The sequence below is a fragment of the Simochromis diagramma genome, unplaced genomic scaffold, assembly GCF_900408965.1.
Source record: "Simochromis diagramma unplaced genomic scaffold, fSimDia1.1 OVJJ01000483.1, whole genome shotgun sequence".
NCBI lineage: Eukaryota > Metazoa > Chordata > Actinopteri > Cichliformes > Cichlidae > Simochromis > Simochromis diagramma.
In genome coordinates, this window is record NW_024386835.1 from 3,337,938 (window position 1) to 3,352,149 (window position 14,212).

Genomic DNA, 14,212 nt, shown 5'->3' on the forward strand with positions numbered 1-14,212 from the left:
AGTTCATCCATCTAATGTTCACTGAAGCCAAATCAGAAATGCACACAGTGGATGGGTGGCTGGCTCAGATGGGTTTGTTGCCATGTGGCTAAGATTTGTCATAATTGTGTGATTTGTAATTTCCAAAGGAAAAGGCTGAGTTATGACAAATTACACAAGAACTGGACTGAAAATCAGCAGCAACAGGTCTGATGAATCCAAATTTGACATAAACAAGTCTTTATCAGGATGTATGGAGGACATCAGGAGAGAGGTACAACAGTGAGTGTCTACGGTCATCTGTAAAACACGGTGGAGGCTCTGTAATGGTTTGGGGCTGTATTTTAGCCAGTGGTGTTGGGGGACTAGTCAAAATGAATAGAATTACGAATGCAGAAAAAAATACAGTCAGATTTTGATCCACCATGCAATATCATCTGTAAAATGTTTTAGTGGCTTTAATTTTAGCATGAAAGTGACCTCAAACACACTGCCAATGCTGTAAAAGCATACCTGGATAGAATAACACACAATGGAGCACTATGCCTGGACCTCAACTTTATTGTTTCAGTGTGGGATCATATAAGACTGTCAGGCTGGGAGAATTCAGGATGTGCTGAAGAGTAAAGGGGATCATGGCAAATACCAACTTTCAAGCTTATAAGTATTGTACAGTTTACTTGATCCATTTTTAAAATAGTTAATCCAGTTTACCAAGTAATGTGATTGTTGTTCATGAATTTCTTTTCTTTTTCTTTGCTAAATGCAGGAAGTATTACCAGCTTTTTTATGGTGTGAACGTTAATCAGTCCATCAAATGTGTGACGATGGGGAGCCGCTCTTCTGTTGACACTTATTTTAGCCATATGGCAACAAACCCATCTAAGCCAGCCAAATCAATGCATCATGCAACATTTTTATGCTATCAGGTCATCAAATAAGAGTTTTATTAAATGCTCTCCGTGGGAATCCAGGAAAGGGAAACTTAATGATTTGCATTTGGCAGGACTAATAAAGTGTGGATTTACTTTTGTTTCACCCAAAAAGAATTTGTGACATCCAGATATTGGAATGTTACTGGGGTCAAAGATAAATCCCCCTGAACGTCTTTACAGAGGCAGGTGCTCGACTTATTTTGTCATAACATAATCGACAACTTAAAGCTACAGTTCTGGCACTACACAGTGATAAAACAATATCTTTAAACCAGATGAAAGATTGATGGCGCTCTTTTGTGTGTACTGTATCTTAGTTATGAAACTACCTCCAGCAGCTGACTAGCTTTGTTTAGCGCAGACATGGATAGGGCTGGTGACAAACCCTAGCCACAAGCAAAAAATATATATATATACTGATGAATTTTGTGCCAGACTACTTTTTAGCCTGAAAGAATAACTTTTTTATTTTTTGTTGACACTGGAAGAATGCCAGACAACCAATATGCTCTAAAGAAGTTACTGTCCCGGCTAAGAAAAATTCAGACACATGACTCCACAAGCCCTCTCTGATAAACCACAAACTGCTTAGGATTTTGGCAAATTAGGAAGAAAACTGGAACAAGTTCATAAGTGACCTTTTTCGTGTTTCTCTCCATTTTCAAACTTGATCTGGAGCTAAAATAACCAGCTATAATTTACTAGCTAAAACCTTAAACAGTCATATGAAAAAGTACCGTATTTTCCACTTACTTAAAATCCTTTAGTTTTTCTCAAAAACGGACTGTGCGCCGGTGTGCCTTATGTATGAATTCTGGTTGTGCTTAGTGACCTCAAACTGATTTTATGTGGTACACGCTGCTCAAAAATCTGTCAAAAAATGTCTTAGTACGACTTTGGTAAGCTACGAAGCCGCAACGCTTGATGAATTATGGCTACCGTAGTCAGTTATGTTATGTCAACCCGTTCTCACTCCCAAAGCGTAACATTTTACGCTAGGTGACAAATCGTCACCACATTACGTTTTCGGCTACCCACCACGTTCCTAAATGACGACCTCGGAAAAAAGAGGAAATATGAGAACCGTCTGGACTGAATCTACACATGTTCGCTCTTTTTCTTCAAATCGCTTAGAAACACGCTATTTAACATCATTAAAGTCCTGGTTAAGGTCAGGAATAAGGTTATGGTCAGGGCTAGGGATAAGGTTAGGTTTAGGGCTGGAATACAGGGCTGGAACGTCTATTACCGCGGGAGTGTCATTGCACTGGATTCCAGCCATAACCCGCCGCGTACCATAAGCACGCCGAAGGTCTCCTTTCGCGTTCCTCAGGAACGCCGCGGGACGTGACAAAACGTCGACATGTTACGCCTCGGGAGTGAGAACGCTCTGGTTATGTTATGTCTATAACTTCTGTCATCACAGTCATCCGTCAGCTCGATAGCCGCTCTTCACCGAGCCAAACTGCTCAGTGGAGCCACCTTGTGTTGTACCTTGTTCCTCTCCTTCAGGGAACAGAAGTTATAGACATAACTATTCGTTCCCTTTCAGTCGATTCACTCGGTACAACACATAAGTATGGGACATATATACACACCCCGCAGAGCAGCCACCAAACCGGAATCGGACCACCACCACCTTAGTGTGCGGTAGACCCAGCAGAAAGGACAGCTTGAGCCACCAAAGGGGCTGTAACGATAAAACCACACAAAAGTCTGCGGTGATGCCAGACTAGCTGCTGTACAAATATCAGCTACAGGCACCCCTTTAAAAAGAGCCCATGAGGTTGCCATCCCCCTGGTGGAATGAGCTCTCACCCCCTGGGGCAAAGCAAGACCACATTCTGAATACGCTCAATCTAGGTGCGTAGCACATGAACTGGACAAAGAGAATGCATCCTCCTCTGCTCCTCAGATGCAAAAGGATGGATCTCAACCACTTAGAGCTGCAGGCATGATCTTGGGAAAATAGGTAGCATTTAGACGCAATACGAGAATTGTGTGCAGGAGGGATGCACATGAAGAACATCCACTCGCTTTGCCGAAGCCAAAGCAAGAAGTAATGCAGTCTTATATGAAAGAAATTTCATATCCACAGACTCAATGGGTTCAAACGGGGGGCTACAAAGGGCCTCCAGCACCAAAGACAAGTCCCAAGCAGGGACACTGAACTTAAGCACGGATCTCAGCCGGCGAACCCCTTTCAGAAAATGTATGGCAATGGGATGTGCACCTGGTGTCACCCTGTCAAAGTCAATATGACAAGCAGATATAGCTGCTAAATAAACCTTAATTGTCGAAAATGAAAGGCCCTTATCCAGCAGCTCCTGCAGGAATGTCAAAACATCCACAATAGAGCACTGAAATGGGAGAGTGTGGCGGTCCTGGCACCATTGCTCGAAAACTCGCCATTTGTAAGCACACAAGCCTCTAGTAGATGAGGCCCTAGTGCTCTGAATTGTCGCTATCACACTAGGTGGGCAAACCCTTAGCAATCAAGTTTAACCTCTCAGCAGGTAAGCATGAAGGCGCCACAGATCCGGGCACGGATGAATCACTTCTCCTGCCTGAGAGAGGAGATCCCTGCGGAGAGGAAACTGCCAAGGACTCGCTGCTAGCAGGCTGATTATCTCTGCATACCACGACCTTGTGGGCCACCAAAGGGCCACTAGAATCAGAGAGACTGCCGACGCACTCTCTCTAGAACTGGAGATATCATTTCCACTGGGGGAAATGCATACAGGAGCATGTCTGGCCATTGGTGCACTAGTGCATCCATGCCCAAGGGTGCATTGTGGTCAATTATGGAGAAGAACAGGGGGCGGTAAGTATTTACCCTGGAGGCAAAGAAATCTACTTGCGCCTTGCCAAATAGATCCCAAATCTGAGCCACTATTAAAGGATGTAACCTCCATTCTCTCACCAGAGGACCCCACCGGAGAGAAGGTCCAGCCCCAAGTTCAGGTGGCCTTGAACGTGGGTGAACACTGCACCATAACAGCAGAGAGAGAGACAGCTTCAACAGGGGAAGAGAGCGTATTCCTCCCTGCCTGCTTATGTAAGACACCACTGTTGAATTGTCCATCCTGACTAAGACATGTTGGCCCTCCAGGACTGGACGGAAATGCTTTAGAGCTAAGAACACTGCTAACAGCTCTAAGTGGTTGATGTGCAGCTGGTGCTGGGCTGCGGACCAGATCCCTCTCACTGATGCACCCTCGCAGGGAAGCATCTGTGGACACCACCTTGCGAAACAACACCCTCCCAATCCGAGAGTGCTGATGCAGCAGCCCGGGCTCCCTCCAAGGACGGAGAGCTAGCATGCAAGACGCGGTTACCATCAGCCTCCTCCGGAGGTGACCCGATGCGCACAGGTGAGAGAGAGTCCAGCGTTGAAACGCTCTCATCTTTAACAGTCCAAGTGGCACTACGGCGATCATAGATGCCATCTTGCCCAACAAATGTAATATCGTCTGGAAACGCAGTCTGTGTCCCAGCTGAAACTGAGTGAGGCAGCAATGAAACGCGGCGACTCTGTGCTCCGACAAACGTGCGCGGCTGGAAAGCGAGTATATTTCCAAACCAAGAAAAGTAATCTGCTGACTCGGGATTAGCGAGTTCTTTTGAAAGTTCACAGAGAACCCCAGTGTCTGAATGTGTGACAGAACCAGTGACAGCTGTGTCTCCGCCTTTTGTCCTTGTTACAACCCGGCTCAAAAAACGCAACATAAATAAGGAGACCAGGAGACACCAGATTGTAGGTGAGAAGAGGTTTTAATCCTAAAATGCATAGCAGGTTGGCTAACATGGCTGGTCCCACCAAGGCACGGCTAGTGAAGCTTCCTGAAAGCCTGCCTCAGGTATGCTTTTATCGACACCTGACTAGGTGTGGCCAATTAGCACCAGCTGAACAGCTTAGGGGCTGCAGAGGGATGTAACACCTCCTCCCTCAAAAGGGTTCCTCTAGGACCCCTAAACAAATTAAAAGCCCCTCTGAAGCCTTCAGGTACAACAAATAACAACAACCAAGTGATCTGTTGTCTCCACTACACAAATGGTCACATACAAGTGGCCTTATACCACAACAAGTTACTTTAATCCACAAGGTTCAGTAAAGCAAGCATACTAGTGACCAACCACAAAATGGAGAGCTATGGCCACACAATGATCACATCAAGGGTGGCTCAGCCCCCCTCAGCGTTATTGCCATCACCTGGCCAACAACACTCACAAGTGACCTAACCAAAGTAGCCAAATCCTCCACAACACTAAAGGTCACAGCATAAAACATTCACCTCATGAGGATCTCATTTGGCATCCACCAACACTGACATATTAGATGCACACACAGTGTACACACTATGCCAACTTAAAAACAGCCTACCTGCCTCAGCTACAAGACCATAATTAATGAATGGTCTCAAACCTCTTGCAAAGTTTGGTGCCACTGATTTACTATGTGCAACTCCCAGCCTAAAACGCTAAAAACAATAAAACCCTAACTTTACCTACCTAGTCTTCAGTTGTGTACCAGGCTCGAGGCGACTTTAAACGCAAACTCAAGGGTAGGCAGCAGACCAGGGGTACAGTCTCCCACCAAACCCTGAAGCGTACCCCCACCCAGGATAGCCACCAAACACAACAAATTAAAACAAAGCAAAACAACAAACAAGTGCTCCGATGGAAGGGCAGCACAACTACCCAGCTGAAACACACTTACTAAAGGGACATTGCTCAATCACAGTGAACACCTTCACTCACCCACTTAAAAGAGAAAAACTGATATTCAGTCGCCACAAATGTCCAAACAATCCTGGATGAGCCCCCAGCTCAAAAGCCGCAACATAAAAAAAGGGGACGAATAACAGAGTGTTAGTGAGAAGAGGTTTTATCTTAAAATGGCATAGCAGGCTGGCTGAAATGGCTGGTGCCACTGTCACTACCCGATCCGTACCGGAAACCCGATCGGTACCCCGCATGCGCGAAAGGTTTCTACTTCCGGTCGTAGCGTTTTACGATAGTTATGGGTCAGAGTATCTGTTAAGATTAGAGATGGACCGATCCGATATTACGTATCGGTATCGGTCCGATACTGACCTAAATTACTGGATCGGATATCGGAGAAAAATAAAAAATGTAATCCGATCCATTAAATATCACGAAAGCACCTCACAAAACTTGCAACACGCCATAACTCACCTCAGAACGTTAGCACGTCAGAGCAGTATGCATCACGTGATAGAGCGGCTGTGGCATGCGGGACCTGTCGGTGGTCTGGATAGCATTTGGAGCTTCGCTAGCAACCCGGCATTTCATCTCCAACAAAGTTATCCCGAGAGAAGTAAAGCAAGTGTGTAAGTCCATCTCTGAATGTTTGTAAAGCATTCCTGCGTTAAGCTTAACAAGCGATATATGGAGCGACTGCCTCTTCTTGCTGCTACTTCAATCATGAAACTGCTTAACGATCAGCTGATCTGCTTTTCTGTCGGGAGTCCGTGTCTCTAGTTTGCTTTTGGCCCACTTTGCACCAGAAAGAGGAAACCAGCGGATAAACAACAGCAGCACGTTTAAGCTTGATAAGCTGTTGTTAGAATTTATTTAATATTACTTTCTACTCGAGGATCTTTTTCTACGTAGCTGACGCTGGTAACTGTGCAGGGGCGGATCTAGCAAAGTTTAGCCAGGGGGGCCGATAGGGCATTAACAGGGAAAAGGGGGCACAAATACATACTTTTCTTTCTTATTCTCATTTAAAATGTCTAGCTTTTAATAAATAATTATCTGACACCCAAAGTTTTAATTTGATGCAAAATGAACAAAGTCCATTACTGTGTATAGTAACTATTAAGTCTAATATATATATACTGTATATACCCTAGTAAGCTATAGTACTTTTTCCTTTGGGAAGGTACCATCTGTGCAGTCTGCAATTTTGTTGAAGAAAGATGTTGAATCTATTTAATATTTCTTGAAAAATAATTGATTTCTGTGCATTTTTTTTCACACTGCATCAAATTAAGGTTGATTACGTCGATTAAGCATCATGAGGTGGAGCGTGACGGGTGGTTCCCTATTTTTTATTTATTTATTTTTGTTGTTGCTGGGAGTTGGAACCCTATTAGTTAGGTTGCTTAATATTTACGCTAAGTACTCTTTAAAATACCAGAATAGGGAGGATGGTGTAGGTTTAAGTTTATTAGATTGATCAGTATTGCTGAACTATGAAATTTTTTTTTTGCATACAGGTATAACAGAATAGCTTTAGTGTAGTTGTTGTTTTAAACTTGAGTATGAACTTATACAAAATGCAGCAAGATATTTAAAAAACAGTTTTGTTGATTAAAAAACACTATATCGGATTCATATCGGTATCGGCAGATATCCAAATTTATGATATCGGTATCGGTATCGGACATAAAAAAGTGGTATCGTGCCATCTCTAGTTAAGATGTTAAGAATAACAAGTATATCTTAAAATATTTGCAATAATGAAGCATTTCAGTACAATGTAGACAAAAACGAAAAATAAAAAGAAAGTTACGGATCAGGACTCTCCGATCCTTACTGCGCATGTGTAAAGTCTGACCGTACAAATCGGGTCTACCCGATCCGTACCGCGCATGTGCAGATGTTTTCTTCTTCTTCTGTTCGTTTAATGGCAGTTTACTCCCCAGTGTATGAGGATACCGCCACCTGCTGACCGAGCGAATAAACCCTATTATAAACTGAATTATCGTCATTACAAACGTGTGGTAAATCTGATTTAGCGATAGTCGAGTGTGTTTATGCTTGTCTGTGAGGAGAGGATTGTTGGAATAGTGATGATGATGTGCGCTATCACTGTCAATTGTCAGTAAACACTTAATCTGGCTGATGAATCTACACGTGAGATATTACAAAGTCTGCATTATTAACTCTGTAATTAGGCGCCATTCTTCTTATTTTACGGCGCTGTTGCTCAATCGGGGGACGCTCTCTGTTGAGGAGAAAAGCATGAATTTCTTTGTATACGGATTATCCATTGTTTAAATGTCCCGGGCAGTCGAAAAGGAGGCAGAGCTGTTGAGAAATGCTAGGAGCTAACTGGGCGCTAACCGTATCATTCAAATATATTGAATGTCGCAATGTTGGCAAAGAGAGGAAGTGACGTAAGATTTGCGCATGCGGGGTACCGATCGGGTTTCCGGTACGGATCGGGTAGTGACAGCCACCAAGGCAAAGACTAGTGAGCTCCTGAAAGCTTCTTCTTCTCTCTCTTCTTCGTGTTTAACGGCGGTTGGCAACCAACGTAAAGGAGCATTACCGCCTCCTACTGTTCCGGAGTATGGGTCAGACAGTGAGTTTAGCTCCTGAAAGCCTGCCTCGTGTATGCTTTTATCAACACCTGACTAGGTGTGGCCAATTAGCACCAGCTGAACACACTGAGGAGATTAGGGGCTGCAGAGGGACGTAACAGTCCTACTCTTCTTTCTACACTCACAATGATGTATCATAAAATTTCCTTCTTTTTGTGCCAAGTCACTAGCACTCACCTGTCTCTTTTCCTTCCTAATACTCAGGTTGAGACATGAACCTCTGCTGCCTCATTAACATCCCACCCTTCCACCTCAGGCTCACCCTAAATCAGACTGAGGTGCTATGTTTCTAGAGCAAAATCCTGACACGTTCCCATAAAAAAATATTTATTCTGATGGGGCTTTACGCAGCCACAAAAGAGAAACTCATCCTGCAAGTTTGACTTCAGAATCAGATCCTTGCTCATTTGGGATTCTTAGATCTAAGCTAATGAGAAGCTTCTCTCTATTGACCTAAGTGTCTGATAAAATCTTTCCCTGGCTTTCAACTCAACAAAGAAAAACTGCTCACTTTGTATTCAGCTTCACATGCTGTCTTTTAGCCCATTCTTGCAACTCTTCATTTCAAAACAAAAAAAAATCACAAAATAACTTTTCCAACTGTTTTCATCTTTCATTTGTTTTTATTCACAGACTGACATAAAGTCAGCATCAGGGTTCAGTCTGACCCTCCACTGTAGACACAGTGATGGTGATGTTTTATTTTTATTTTTTTCGTGACTGAAATAAATGGCAGAAAAGTGTCCCACGTTTGACTTGATAAGGCCATAGATAAAGCTGGAAATCCAAAGCCACAGATGTTGGAAATGTATGTGTAAAGTACGGTTATCAATCCACTCTACTCAGGAAAAAACATCTTAAACGGGCGATCGTGGCTCAAGAGTTGGGAGTTTGCCTTGTAATTGGAAGGTTGCCGGTTTGAGACCCAGCTTGGACAGTCTTGGTCATTGTGTCCTTGGGCAAGACACTTAACCCTGGTGCCTACTGGTGGTGGTCAGAGGGCCCGGTGGCGCCAGTGTCCGGCAGCCTCGCCTCTGTCAGTGCGCCCCAGGGTGGCTGTGGCTACAATGTAGCTTGCCATCACCAGTGTGTGAATGTGTGTGTGAATGGGTGGGTGACTGGATGTGTAAAGCGCTTTGGGGTCCTTAGGGACTAGTAAGGCGCTATACAAATACAGGCTATTTACAATTACTCAAACTATCTAAGCAAATGTCTCACAGTTTTACCAAACAACGCAGTTTATTCCATGCTTTCATTCTCTTTCCTTTTTATTTTTGTCCAGCCAGCATGTGTCAGTGATAAATAGAAGGAAATGTGATCTGTTCAAACTTTTAAGAGTAAACTTTGGCGTTGATGGACACCGGTAATTATTTTTGAAGCAGAGTGCAGCTGCAGCCCTTTCAGTAATTGTTTACACCTGCCGGTCATGACATCACGACCGCCTCATTATTCAAGTCAGCTTGCACTGGATCGCCCCAATATATGTGCTGAGAGGTCATTAATCATGTTGGAGCTGCTACATAAGGGTCATGGGTTAGTCTGAATCTGTACTTTTTATGCTGGGTAAATATTTTTCTTGGTTTGTATTAGAGATGGACCGATCCGATATTAGTATCGGTATTGTCCGATACTGACGTAAATTACTAGATCGGATATCGGAGAGAAATAAAAAATGTAATCCGATCCATTAAATATCAAAAGTTCGTCTCTGAATGTTTGTAAAGCATTCCCATGTTAAGCTTAACAACCGATATATGGAGCGACTGCCTCTTCTCTCTCTCTCTCCTGCTGCTACTTCAATCATGAAACTGCTTAATGATCAGCTGATCAGCTTTTCTGTCGCGAGTCCGTCTCTCTTCTTTGTTTTTGGCCCACTTTGCACCAGAAAGAGGAAACCAGTGGCTGAATAACAGCAGCATGTTTAACCTTGATAATCTGTTGTTAGAATTTATTTAAGATTACTTTCTACACCAGGATCCTTTTCTATGCAGCTGACGGCTGGTAACTGTGCAGGAGCGGATCTAGCAAAGTTTAGCCAGGGGGGCCGATAGGGCATGACCAGGGAAAAGGGGGCACAAAGACATACTCTTCTTTCTTATTCTCATTTAAAATGTCGAGCTTTTAATAAATAATTATCTGAATCTTACACCCAAAGTTTTAATCTGATGTAAAATGTATAGAAGTCCATTACTGTATATAGTAACTGTTAAGTCTAATATACCCTAGTAAGCTATAGTACTTTTTCCTTTGGGAAGGTATCATCTGTCAATTCTGCAATTCTGTAGAAGAAAGATGTTGAATCTATTTAATTATTCTTGAAAAATAATTTAATTCTGTGCATTTTCTTTTCACACTGCATCAAATTAAAGTTGATTATGTCAATTAAGCATCATGAGGTGGAGGGTGGGTGGTGGTTCCCTATTTTTTTTTTTTTTTGCTGGGAGTTTGCAACCCTATTAGTTAGGTTGCTTAATATTTCTGCTAAGTACTCTTTAAAATACCAGAATAGGAACGACAGTGTAGGTTTAAGTTTATTAGATTGATCAGTATTGCTGAACTATGAAATATTTTGGCTGCAGTGTATTTTTTACATACAGGTATAACAGAATAGCTTTAGTGTTGTTGTTTATTTAAACTTGAGTATGAACTTATACAAAATGCAGCAAGATATTAAAAAACAGTTTTATTGATTAAAAAACACACTGTATCGAATTCATATCGGTATCGGCAGATATCCAAATTTATGATATCGGTATCGGACATAAAAAAAAGTGGTATTGTGCCATCTCTAGTTCGTATCACTGTCAGATTTGGATGAGATAAATTCATCTACAGCTAGTTACATTGCTCTTTGATTTGTTCAGTTTAAGGTGATTTTTTTTTTCATGCTTGTAGAACTGCAAGGTTGGTAATTTGGTTCAATCGGTCCATCTATTTGACACCTAGATAGGATTTTGGCGGTTTTGTTATTTGCAATATTTCAGCAAATTCCTACTCAACAAAAATCCCTCCATCCTTCTATTCATCCATCCACCCCATTCTAAATTGGGTAGCTGGAGCCAGTCATACTTTGATCCACAGGTCAATTTAAAACAAACCATCAAACATGTATGTCTTTGGAATCTGGGAGGACTCCAGCCAACAAGCAGGTTTGAGAGCAAACCAATGTCTCTGTGCAGCAACTGTGCAAAACACTAAAAAAAAACCCATTATAAACAAAAAAACATTGAGTATAATTTATGTTCTTACTCATTTGACTTATTTGTTTTTTCTTACTTATTTTATGTATGTCAGGATGGGATCTTACAGATTTTGGAAACTTTTCATAAATAGCATAAATTCATTTTGCACACATGATTTTTATCAATTTAAGGCACAGCGTGCAAATGAAATTTGTCCACCTCATTCATAAAGGGATTTCTGAGCAACCATACCTTACTTTGTAAGACAAATTTGTGTTTTAGTGCCACTCCTAAACACATGATACAAATGCAAGGGAAAAGTGATTTGAGTTTTTTCATCCATCCATTGTGCTTTCTAATATTTTATTGAAGAACGAAAAGTTATTGTGGCTCTGAAGACTGTTGCTCAATTGTGTTCAAATCGACAACCACTGATCAATGTGTGACGCAATAAATTCAATACATAGAGTCAAAAGAGCAAAGTAGAACAAAAAGGAGATGCACTACTCTGAAAATCTAGCAACACACACTGAAAACCTCTTTTAAACACTGCAATGCTGCATGTTGCCTGTTGGAAGCCGACCACAGAACATGCAGATCAAACCTGCAGAGATCCTGCAGATTTCTTATTATATATTATAGTTATTATAGAGAATTCGTTTTTCCCTGTGATCAGTCTTTACATGCAGCCCAGAAACATGTCATTATCCATTGCATGCATGCAGTCACTGTGGTGGACATCCCTCATACACAGCCAGAATGAAAAACGTTTTCTCATACCTCAAGCACACCTGGTGCCCAGATGTGCTGTTACTCTGACAAATGCCCTTTACGACACCTTAAACACCTATTTATTATTCAAGAGTGTGTTTTTCTTAAGTCCACACAGTCTTAATCAGTTACCACATGTATGCCAATAAAAATCATTATTCAGTAATTTTATTGCTATATTTTTAGTCTTCATTACCACATCTTCATATCCGTTGTGCTCTCAAGCAGCTGTTGGGCATTTGGCAGACACTCTGAGTCACTCCAAGCACACTTTGACTTTTTTGCAGAGTCAGAGTGTACACTGTGTGGCCCAAGCATGTCGGAAGCAGTATAAATACATACTGAATCTCACACGCTGAAGACAGACCATTTTTAAACATTGAGATATGAAAACCATGTGTGAGATATAAGCACACAAATGTGAGCAGCATGTAAAACACGATAAGGTAGTAATAATAGTTTAATAATAATGATCCAGCAAAGAACGGACTAATCACACATTAAGTATGTCCCCTCTCTGTGATATAAAGATCCAAGAATAGAAAAAAACCTTTAATACAAGCATAAACTGCCATGTGAGAAAGAACTGTTTTCTCTATGACTTTTTTCGGTCTCTCACAGGAGGAATTTTGGCCCACTTGTCTTTACAGCTTTGTTACAGTTCATTGCGGTTTGCAGGCATTTGTTTATGCACACATCTCTTAAAGTCCCACCACAGCATTTCAATCAGGTTGAGGTCTGGAGTTTGGGACATTATAGCACCTTAATTTGTTTCTTTACAGCCATTCTGTTGTAGATTTGATGCCGTGTACTTGGGATCATTTTCCTTTTGTAATGGCAAGAGTTTATACAGTTTGTTAGACAGACGGCCTCGCATTTGACTCTAGAATACTTTGGTATACAGAGGAATTCATGGTCAACTCAACTGCAAGGGTCCCCAGGACCTGTGGCCCAAATCACCACCCCTCCCCCACCTTGTTTGACTGTAAAGTGTTTGTGCTGATATGCTGTATTTGGGTTTCGGCAAACATGGTGACGTGCATTACCGTCAAACATCTCCACTTTGTAGTCTTGTGTTTTGTTCAGACACAACTTTGCAAGCCTAACCTGTGCTGCCATGTTCATTTTCTATGGAGAAGAGGCCTTTTTTGTTACCTGATGACTATATTTGAAATAGGGATACATTCAACAAAACAATGAAACACAGCCGACGACAGGTCATGTCTGTCCATGATCATTCAAATATCGAAAGCAGTGGTTTGGTGTCCCCGGGGAGACCCATCACCATATATAAATTATACTAACAGCTTTCAGAGTGAAGAAAAACAGTGAGACACATTCTCATTCATGCACGCTTAGGCACACATACTGGTACATACTTTCAAACACACTGTGTGTGTTTGAAAGTGTGTACAAAGGCACTCTTCTGATGCCACCCAGACAGGCAGACTGCAGATGTGAACTTTGACACACTAGTCTGGGAGTATAACTACCTCCTTTCTGGGCATTTGGCCAATACAATAAGGGAAAACACCTCTGAGGGTACTCCCTCTGTGCTCTATAGCATGATCTACATTTGGGCCACGACACTTTGCACCTTACGCCAGCACAAAGAAGCCATTCTTTCTATTAGGTTTTTCATAATCAGTATTAATCCCCTGCTTCTGAGGCGAGCACAGATTAATTGAAATTTGTTCCTTGTGTGGTCTTAAGTTACCAGCCAGCTGAACAAGAAAGTGAGGATGTGCGTCCAATTGACATCAGTGCAAAAATGTGTCCATCTTTCTTACAAAGAGTTAGAATATTTAATTCCATGCAATAAAAATGACATCAGTCTGACATCATCATAGCTTTACATAGCACCAAATGATTGCTGAGATCCAGCGTTGGTTTGGTTTATATGTTGCTGTTGTCTCTCAGGTGGCTGTCTATCCATTGGACAGGGAGCTTCAGCAGACCAGCAAAAAAAATAACACGTTTGCACTGCGTT